Raw genomic sequence first — 9,399 nt, 5'->3', positions numbered from 1 at the left:
CATATAAACAGTTTTTGTTAACTTTCAAAATTTCATCTATGCCGCATAAATTGGGAGAAATATAGATATATAGATATTTTAAGTTGCTAATTATTGTGAGTTATAGTACGTTTTATGTAATTTTCATATATATTACTCGGTCCTGATTTATGTGATACAAATGAAATTTCAAAAGTCAATGAATTTTTTATAAGTTTTTTTTTATATTAACTTGTTAATTATTGTGATTTCTAATATATTTACGTAAAACATACTCTAAACACAAATAATTAGCAACTTAAAATATATAAAAACATACTAAAAAATTGATTAACTTCAAATTTCATATGTACCACATAAATTAAAACAGAAACAGTGACATATATTGGGCCCCGTGCTGGCACGGGGTCCAAATCTAGTGTATATATATATATATATCACTTACACCAACAACTTAGGTGCAAGAGATGCACTATGATCTGATTGATTTGCGGCCTCCCCAGTGGCCACAATATTTCTAACCTAAAGAGTCTTTTTCTGTAAAGCTATTTTGAAAAATAACCACTTCTTGAATAACAAGAAATGCTAAGATATAAATTTCTATCATCCTCATTTTTCTTCTTAAAATTTATTATTATTGTTGGAGATTTTAGGATGGGCTGTATTTTTTTTTTCCATTTAATTTGTTAGAATTTATAGTGTGTATGGCCTGGTAGGGGACATGCATTTGATAAGTCAAAATGTTGAAAAAATAAACATCAAAGAAATTTTGGAAATTTCCTAAATGACCTATCAATTTCAACCTTCTTGGGTATTTTTGATGGACATTCCTATCTGAACGCGGTCAAGAATATGAGATTTGTAATAAAATAATTTTCAATAGAATTCGTTGGAAATTCCATCGGTAATTCAATTTTTTTTAGCGAGATAATAAGAATCCTTTTCCTTAAGATGGCCTTGGTGCAATTTACAATGTGGGTTTGCTATAAAGTAAAGTGTTTTTGTCAAAAGATGTTTTCATGGAAAAGTGTTTAAAAAAATTTAATTTTCAACTCTTTTGCTATCCAAATAAAGGCCTGTGGATAAATGAGGCCCCTCCAAGTTATTGGGATCTAAGTTGTGCTTTTTTTAATTTTGGTTTAACTTAGCAGAACAATTTAGATCATGTAATAGTTTGGAATGCCAAACTCAAAGATGTGGCATTTTACACAAATCAATAATCAATGAAGGTAGTTCAAATAAAAATATTTTATATAATCTAGACAACTACGGTTGGAGTACGGATGAATCATTAAAGAGTGGGAGTGGTGGGATGAGCCAATAATTAATGTGTAATGCGGTTTATGAAACTTGTTTTTTCTTATCTAATTTAATAGGATAAGTCATTTGTATCATTATTAACAAAAAAAATTTCTTAAGAAATTCAAAAATCTTGACCAATTAAACTTGAAAAAGTTGAAAAGTATTTTCCTTCGTACCAATTAACATGTATTTGATTTGAAGGAAAATATTTTCCACAAAACCAAAGATTTTTTCGGAAAATAAGTAATTTTCTAACTTAGTTTCTTTAGTTATAACTTATAAGCAAGGACAATATTTTATCCCAAGAGCATTTAGATACAATCTGCACAAATATAATGATACTAAATATTATGATACTGAATCACCTTTCACACATACCCAAAACCTTGTCCTGACCCAAGACCTAACCTAACCTTAACCTCAACACCGACTCGTAACATGACCTTGACCCTGATCCCGTCTCCAAAAATTCGTCCACAATCTGATCTTGGCCTAACCAAACTTGAGACCTGACAACCGACCTTAATCATGAACCATGATTTAGTGCCTACTTGGTACATAACCCTAATCTCAATTGAGGCTGGCGATCCAACCCCGAGCCAAGACTCGATTCTAACCTTGAGTCCAGATCCAACACTGACCCGAGACAAGACTTTGACACAATGATGAGTTTTGTGTCAAGATTGTGGCGGGTCCTAGGTCACATTTGGGGATTAAATTCTAATTAGGGTTAAGTCTTCGGTCGGGGTTTCAAGTCAAGGTCAGATCTCTGATTGATGTTAGAATTGAGATTTAGGCTCAAATTAGGGTTGAGTCAAGGTCTAGTAGAGGTTTTGGGTTGAGGCCGTGGGGAGTTGGGTCCTGGTCCAGGCTCCATCTTGGGGTCAAAGTCAGGATTGGTAGCCGATCGATGGTCTATGGCGTCTGGGTAGATAATTAGGTGGTGGTGATGAGGTTGGAAGAGAGTTTAGGAAAATAATTTTCTTACTTTACATATCTATTTCATAAATATTTTCCGAATATTTATGCCAATCAAATATAAAAAAAAATGGAATCCTTCATACCAAACACATCCAACAAAATTTCAACACGCCCTATCACCATCCTACTTAGCTTAATTTTCTCTTGGTCCTCAAGTAACAAAAGGTCTAGTAGAGGTTTTGGGTTGAGGCCGTGGGGAGTTGGGTCCTGGTCCAGGCTCCATCTTGGGGTCAAAGTCAGGATTGGTAGCCGATCGATGGTCTATGGCGTCTGGGTAGATAATTAGGTGGTGGTGATGAGGTTGGAAGAGAGTTTAGGAAAATAATTTTCTTACTTTACATATCTATTTCATAAATATTTTCCGAATATTTATGCCAATCAAATATAAAAAAAAATGGAATCCTTCATACCAAACACATCCAACAAAATTTCAACACGCCCTATCACCATCCTACTTAGCTTAATTTTCTCTTAGTCCTCAAGTAACATCTTTTCTTTGCCCTTCAATTTACATGTGATGAATTTATTGATTGTTTATTCACATTAATAGTTTTGAATAATTTTCCTTTAAAATGTGTTATAAGATAATCTTTTTTTTCCCCAAAGGACGACCTACTTATTGATCAAGGACTAATAAAGACTTTAAATTCAACAAGCATAATTAATGCCAACCACTTCATTGCATCCGACTAAAGATTAATACTCCCTTCGTACGTATAAGTATCGTTTTAGTTTATTTTACATTCATTAAAAAATTGTTACTTGTGCTCCAAGAGTGAATATTAAAGAGGAAAAAGACCCATTGATTTAAGGGCTGATTTTGACCTAGCTAGACACGCCTTAGAATATATATTTTCTATCCTAATTTATGTAACACAATTTAGATTTCTTAATTTTAATCCTGAATTCAGACAAAGAATCTTTGAGTTTTTAAAAATAAGAATAAGATATTTGAAATAAGAAGTTGAATGACAAGTCATAATAATTAACAGTTCAAAATATTTTAAAAAAAAATATAAAAAATTACGATAAAAGAAAAACTCATTTAATTAAATTTGAACGATGAGATTGAATAGTCTTGCATATGTTGGGAGTTGTTGAGCGAGGTAACTCAAGAACAATAAACTATATACATCTTTTCCAAACGATATATTAAATGAGTTGGGAATCGAAGAATGGTGTTATGGTACATTACAAATGTTCTTTTAGTTATATGTCTCCTTTTATAGAATATCATGATTATAATATAACACAAAAAGCAATAAATGAAAGGACAATTTGCATAAATTTCACTAGTTTAGGAGCTAATTACTTAGATAAACTCTAGTTTGCAATATTACGTATCTTATCAGATTTTGGTGCGTCTATATACATCAGATACGTCCAGATACATGTATCTCACGATATATGAGGTCAAAATTGTTCTTGATACATTGTACCAAAGTAGATTCATATGTATCTGAGATACATAACAAATCTCGTTTGCCTCTCTTCCATCTCACTCGCCACTCTCCTATGTATCTGGTATCCCGATACATGTGAATTACACTAGATACATCTATATAGTGTGTATCTAGTGTTATTCAAATGTATCTGAGATACATAACAAAATCTAACTTGCCTCCCTCCCCATCTCACTCGCATCTCTCCCTATTTTAGTGTATATATATGGTAGCAAAAATACATGTATATGAGTATATCTTTTTCAATATATAGTAATAAACTGTTAATTAATGGTAAGATACGTAATAGTTTGAATATATAGGTAATAATAATATATATGATAGTGAAGCTAAGTACGTCTAATTAGGTGGGTTATCTCGTAGTACTCCAAGATTTCCTTGCTAGAAGAAATTGCCTTGCAAATTGTATTAGAAAATCAAAATTTCCTAAATGTAGAAAAAGGTGACATGTTAATGAATTTAAAATGATAATGTTCAATGAGGTTGGTAATTGATCAATTTTTTTTGAAATTTCATGAACTTTTCTATAATGTTTCTTTTTTCATGTTTTTTGACTAATTCAAGGCCTCCTAACAAAACATGTTCCTATAAATTCTAACCAAAATATTAAGAAGAGAAGAAACTTTATTTTAACTTAAAGAAATGAAGATAATTTTAACTTTTATCATTGCATTACTAGTTATACAAGAAGTGTCCATTTTTCACAATAGATGTATACACAAAGCCTCTATAGGTATAGGAGTGTGGCTAGTGCTGGCTGTTCCTGCCCAGAAGAGACCAAAACCACCATCTCCACCACCACCAAAGGGCGGGCCAATAACTGGCCAACGAGCTAGGTCAACATTAGTTCCTCCCCCACCTCCATATTTAACGAGTCCTATAAGGGTATAAATGACCTTAATGAAAGAAGCTTTGATATTCGTCCTTAAGTTGTGTTGCTTATGAACGATTTTAACATCTTTGTTTAGTTTGTTTTATTAATGTACCAAAAATAAAGATAATTGTTGTTTGTTATATCCATTTTGTATTTTGTATTTCTCTTAAGAAATAATAATTATGTGTTATTTTATTAAATTATCCTTATGAATGGTACTTTGGAACTTTACTAAAATCGTAGCCTCAACAAAATTTAAATTACGAGAAATGCAACCTAGGAACTAATCTTAATCCCTATAATTAACAATAATTTGCTCATACTATTAAGTCCCCTAATCATTAGTTTAACCTACTAATTGTTTCATGTTTATACATAATTAGGCCCGTCTGCATCGGTCGGTTCGGTTCGGTTTTAAGTATTATCGGTTCGGTTTATCGATTTTCAATTCTTAAATACATTAAACCAATAACCAAACCAATAAGAGATCTTTTATCGATTTTTGTTTATCGGTTTTAGTCCTTAATAGTTCGGTTTTTGGCTTAACCAATAAGAAAATACTTATAAAATAAATATATGACTTCTCTAATAAATTTGATGCGACAACACAATAATGTAATGAAAAAACTATACAAGTGTAACACAAAGAGAAATTAAGAGGAATGTGGTTCTTACTTTAGATTTTGACGTTTTGTATAATGTGAAGTTGTGAACTAAAAATCACTTTGAAGTGTTGAAGGCTAAAGGATAAAGACAGTAACTAATAAGGTATTGAGATTAATATATAATATTTATGTACAAGTAAATGTAGTAAATTATTAGTCTTAATGGGTTATCGGTTTACCCAATAACCAATAATCAATACCGAATCGATAACCCGATATTTTCTTTTATAAAACCATTAAAAAACCGTTAATCTAATAACCCAATAACAATAAACCAACAACACTTTTTTCGGTTTGATTTATCAATCGGTTCGGTTTTTACAAGCCCCTAAATTACGTCCTGTCGTCCCATTCATTAATTTGGCCAAATCATTTTCTCCATTACTTCCAATATTTTACTTATCATTATTTGTTTTCATTAGAATAACTCAAATTCTTCCAAAGAAACGGGACATTTACAAGGTTTCTTTTGATCCTTATATTATTCTTCTAACAAATAAAAAGAAAAAGTTATAAACCATATTCCAAAAACCTCCAACAATAAGAGCATGCTCCTAGATGATTGTTACGTATTGTTTCATAATGTTTCTTATCATATTATATTGTATTGTATTATATTATATCGTACTGTATGTACTGCTTAAATGAATATAATGTTTGGATAGAATGAATATAATCTCTACTTCTTTTGCTAATAACAATATATTAACGGACTGAATCTCTGTAACAATCTGATCCGTCATTTTTTAAATACAACTCATGCGAGCCTCAAGTTTTTTCTTGAACTTCAGTGCCCAATTAAGAATTACACATGAATATCTTATACCATTCAATGGGGCAACAAACTAAATACAATAACTACGCCTCAGTTGCAAACACACTGGGGTCTACTATACAAATTTTTATTTCTTCAATTATTGAACAAATACAACAATATACACTAACAAGTCACAAAGAGTGCTATAATTGAAATAGTGAAAACACACACACACACACATATATATCACTTACCAACAAAGTTTCACTTGGTGTAGGAGATGATCTATGGCCTGACTTATCCGCGGCCTCTGGTGGTGGAGGCGGCAGAGCAGGCCTCAGTGCAGAAACAGCCAGTGGCCACATTTCTACACACCTAAAGTGGCTATTTCTGTAAAGTTATTTTGCAAAATAGCCACTTCTTGTATAACAAGAAATGCTAAGATATATATTACTAATTTACTATCATCCTCATTTTTCTTCTTAAAACCTTATTATTATTATTATTATTGATGGAGATTTTAGGATAACTCTTTTTAATTCGTTAGTATTTATAGTGTGTATGGCTTGGTAGGGGCCATGCATTTGATTAGTCAAAAATGTTGAAAAAAACAAAATCAAAGAAAAATTGGAAATTTCCTTTATCTATTTCACAAAAAGATAGAGGGTATTTTCGATGGACATTTCTATTGGAACGTTATCAAGAATATGAGATTTCTAATGAATTAATTTTCATTTTCATTAGATAATTCGAGTTTTTTTAGTAGTGATTACGATAATCCTCTTCCTTAGGATAACAATGGTGTGGGGCGGTTATAATTATACAAGTTCACCCTTAGCACATGTTTGCGATAAAAAAAATATTTTTAAAAATAAGTTTATTTTTTATTTATTTTCAGGTGCTCGATAAGTAAACAAAATATATTATCGTGAAATATTTTATATAATATAGACAAACACTATTGGGATGTAGAGAGTGGGAGTGGTGGGGATGGGATATTGTGTTGGAAGGATGGGAGGAGACAATTCATGTGTAATTGCTATTTATAAACCTCACTCATTAGGGAATTAAATTAATTTTTATCATTTAAAAAAAAATTGTTTTCCTATAAAAATATTTTTTTAAAATCTTGACCAACCAAACATTTAAAAAATAGAAAAACATATTTGGTACGAAAAAAAAAATATTTCCTAAAAGGGGAGGTGGAGGCCGGGAAGATAGTGAGTAGGAGCCAATGGTGGGTTCGGGGGCTGGGGTTAGAGGTCGATGGTCGATGACTTCTATGGGTGGATTAGGTGGTGATCATGACTCATGAGGTTTAAAGAGAGTTTTGAAAAATATTTTAATTTCCTTATTTTATGTAGGAAGTCATTTCGTTAATATTTTACTTGGAAATTTCAATTAATCCGTCCCATCACTATCTTATTCTCTCTTGGATCTCAAGTAACAACTTTTCTTTGCCCTTCACCTCCACGTTTTGAGAAAGATTAGTCTTCGATTCACATTAGTTTTGAATAATTTTATTTTGAATGTATTATAAGATGATCACTTATTGAAGGACTAATATAAAGAGTCAAATTCAACAGGCACACTGCCAAATACTTCATTGCCATATTGGAAAAGGCATAATACATAAATATGCTTTAATTTTTAACTTAGTCGTAATTGACACTTACCCCTTCAACTTTGGATGTGTATAAGTTGGCATAAGTTGGACGGCATAGATATATCAGCCGAGGTCACGTTCAAGAACACGTTTATATATTATGTCATTGCTATATATAAAATTCATAGCATCATGGACTAAAGAATAGTACTCATAGAATTGCCACATCATAGAATTAAAAGTCATATTTGGATCATATCTTGTAAATACTCCAAGATTTTCATGAATTTTTCTATGACGTTTTTTTTATTTGACTAATTCAAGTCCTTCTAACTAAATATATATACCTATAAATTCTAATAAAAAATTAAGAACATAATAAACAAGTCCTAAATTAAAGAAATGAAGATGATTATAACTTTTATCATTGCATGACTAGTTATACAAGAAGTGTCCATTTTTCACAATAGATGTATACACAAAGGCTCTATAGGTATAGGAGTGTGGCTAGTGCTGGCTGTTCCTGCCCAGAAGAGACCAAAACCACCATCTCCACCACCACCAAAGGGCGGGCCAATAACTGGCCAACGATTTTAATGAAGAATCTTTGATACTCTAGAGTAATGCATTTAAGGACATGGAGTTTGTCCTTCTTCTAATGGACTTAAGTCGTACTATTGCTTATGAACGATTTTAAAATCTTTGTTTGATTTTTTCTTTTATGTACCTAAAAATAAAGATTATTGTTGTTAGTATACATAACAACGAATAAATTTTTTCTTTTTTTATACACTCTATGTTTGGTTTTACTTGTATCCATTTTGTATTTCTCATTCCTATTAAAAAAATAATAATTAAGTGTTTGTTTTATTAAAAAATTATTCTTATGAATGGTACTTTGAAATTTAAATTTGAATAATGGTATTTCAATTAGTTTGGAAAATGGTTACTCTCTCTAGATTTGTTATAGTAGAAGTAAAAGTAAAAAAATATTTTTATTATACTCGACTGGGAAAGAAAGGACTAATTATTTTGCATTGCAATTTCTTTTTATGTCTAAAGCATTTGGTATGAAAAATCACGACATGCACCTCTGCAAGATTTGAATAAAATTCACTAAAATTGTGAACCTCAAAAAATTTCATATTACAAGAAATGAAACTAATATTATTCCTAATCCCCCCTAAAACAATCCTTCTAAAGAAAGCTGAAAATAGGTAAAATTCAATCGTAATCCAAAAACAAGTTATCTAGATTTGAAGACGATAAAACATATAAATATGATATAACTTTAACAATTTGGTTCATTATATCATATTGCATAATATTATTTCACGTCAAACTATGTTATTAATGCTTCAACCATATTATTGTTATTTCACTGAATCGAAACAAAAAAAAATAATCACGATTTTATTAAATCACCATGTCAATCCCTTGAAATTTCAATCCGCATCGAATTATTGTCATCCCTACTTTTCCTTTTCTTTCTTGGACCTCAAGTTATAACTTTTCTATGCATTTCACATCCATGTGTTACAAAAGATTGATAAAAGTCTCCAATTCACATATATGTTGTATAGACTTTAAATTCAAGTACGTACCATATATATAACCCCATATACCCTAAACCTAAGGTAATAAGAAACAAGTCCCAATTTATTTTTTTAAAAATGAAGATGGTTATAACTTGTATCATTGCATTACTAGTTATACAAGAAGTGGCCATTTTTCAAAATAGCTTTACAGAGAAAGCATATTTAGGTATAGAA

This window comes from Solanum tuberosum, unplaced genomic scaffold (genome assembly GCF_000226075.1).
Source record: "Solanum tuberosum cultivar DM 1-3 516 R44 unplaced genomic scaffold, SolTub_3.0 scf00690, whole genome shotgun sequence".
NCBI lineage: Eukaryota > Viridiplantae > Streptophyta > Magnoliopsida > Solanales > Solanaceae > Solanum > Solanum tuberosum.
This window is presented reverse-complemented; position numbering follows the sequence as displayed.